Source organism: Lepus europaeus, chromosome 20, assembly GCF_033115175.1.
Source record: "Lepus europaeus isolate LE1 chromosome 20, mLepTim1.pri, whole genome shotgun sequence".
Classification (NCBI taxonomy): Eukaryota; Metazoa; Chordata; class Mammalia; order Lagomorpha; family Leporidae; genus Lepus; species Lepus europaeus.
The window spans coordinates 27,111,405-27,113,632 of record NC_084846.1 but is presented as its reverse complement, the minus strand read 5'-3'; positions in this window follow the sequence as shown (position 1 = coordinate 27,113,632).

Below are 2,228 nucleotides of genomic sequence, written 5' to 3'. Positions count from 1 at the left end.
ACCTTCTGAGAAATGCATTGCTCAGCAATCTTGTTAGTGTGTGAGCATCACAGTGTAGAAACACAAACCTATAAGGCCCGTAGGTCAATGGCACCATGTGGGCTTGTGATGTAGCCAAGAGACATAGTAAACACGAGATGTCTGAGGCTGTTATTGGCATAACATAGCCTATTCTTTTACAGTAAAATTTTTTAGATTTATTTATTTGAAAGAGAGAGAGAGAAAGAGAAAGTCTTCCATCTGCTGGTTCACTCCCCAAATGGCTGCAATGGCCAGAGCTGAGCTGATCTGAAGCCAGGAGCCAGGAGCTTCTTCTGGGTCTCTCACGTGGGTGCAGGGGCCCATGGACTTGGGCCATCTTCTACTGCTTTCTCAGGCGCATTAGCAGAGAGCTGGATGGGAAGTGGAGCAGCTGGGATTTGAACCCTGCCCATATGGGATGCCAGCACTGCAGGCTGGGGCTTTAACCCACTGAGCCACAGCACTGGCCCCCAGTAAATTTTTTTAGTAAGTGGAAGTAGTACACTCTACAATCATGATGGAAAGTACTGTATTACTAGTAATAAACTAGAAACCTAGTCATTTATTATCATTATCAAGTATTATGTACTGTATGTAATTGTGCTATATTTTATACAACTGGCAGTGCAGGGCATCACTGCACAAATGTAATGTGTTGTGTCACAATGTCATAGTGATTACAGCATCACTAGGTGATAGGAATCTTTCAGCTCTGTTATAATCTTATGGGACTACTACCACACAGACATGTAACCAAAATGTTGTATGATGCATAACTCTATAGTGAAGAAATTAGGGATTTAAGTTGGCAATTACTCTTAAGCATTTAAGCCACACTTTCCTTTAATAAGATCAACAGAAACTAGCATTTGATGAGTATTTGCTGTGTGCTAATCACTGTGATATGTATTTTTTCTATATAACCTCCCTTTACCTTTATGTGATGCTCTGGTCTAGGTACTGATAACTTCACCTGTTTCTCTGTCTCATTCTTTCAAATAAAATGCAAATAAATAAATAACAATTTAAAATGTTTATTTACTTGAAAGGTGGGGGGACAGAGCTCCCATCTGCTAGATCACCCCAAATGCCCGCAACAGCGGGAACTGGGCTAAGACGAAAGCTGGGAGCTGGGAATTCAATCTGGGTCTCCCACATGGGTGGCAGGGACCCAGTTATCACTGCTGCTTCCAAGGGTCTGCTTAGTTGGAAACTGAAGGTAGGGGCCCATTGTCAAACCCAGGCACTCACTCTTAACTGCTAGGCCAAATGCACCCCTTCCTCCAGTGTTTTTTAAAGGGACCTAAAGGTTGAACAGATTTAAGCTGGTGACAAGCTTGAAAACTCTGGGATCACTTTTTAAGAAAGAATTTCAGATCTGAACCTTGACAGTGGAACCCTGGGTTGGAAATCTTTATCAATAACAACAGTAAGAAATGCTTTTTCAGTGTTGTTTAAAACACTCTTCAAGAGATTGTCTTTTTGTTTGTTTATTGACCATTTTGAGAATAGCCTGCTCATGTCTTTGTTCATTTTTCTTTCGAATTTTTTTTCCTTATTGATTTGTAAGCATTCTTTGCCATGGTGGATTTAGTGCATATTGAGTTTGAGATCACATACATACAAAACTGTCTAATACATCACTGAAGATACAGGATGAGGTCTCCAAGTGAAAGAAAACAAAAGACCAAAAGCAGACACTGAATCACAGCTCAAAGAGAAGGACCCAGAGGGGCAGAGATGTATTCAGAGAGAGCTGGAAAACTTGTCCTCGCATGACCTCATGGTCCAATTCATCATAGCGTGCGTGACTGCAGGAAGTCCCACCTTTTTTGGAGTTTTCCTCTCCAAGTGCATCCAAGAAGCCCCAGGGCTGCTGACTTATGTCCAAGAGTCTGTCCTTCTAGCTCTCATCTTTTCCTTAGCAAAGCCTAACCTCAGTATGCACCCTTGAGACTAAAGACTTCCACAAGGCTGCCCTGACACTAACTCCAGAGTGTACTGCTGCTTCAGCGCTGACCGAGATGCCTGGTGCACCGCTTTCTGAAACCTGAGCAGTTGGAAGACGTGCCTGGTCAGGCTCGACTTCTGTTGCTCAATGCTATGGCTACTCTGGCTGATGTTGAACTTCAGGGTTGCCCTATGGGGCAAGCCAGGCAGCTGGGGCTCAATCTGGGTCACCTGCTCTAATTACCTCCACTCAGGTA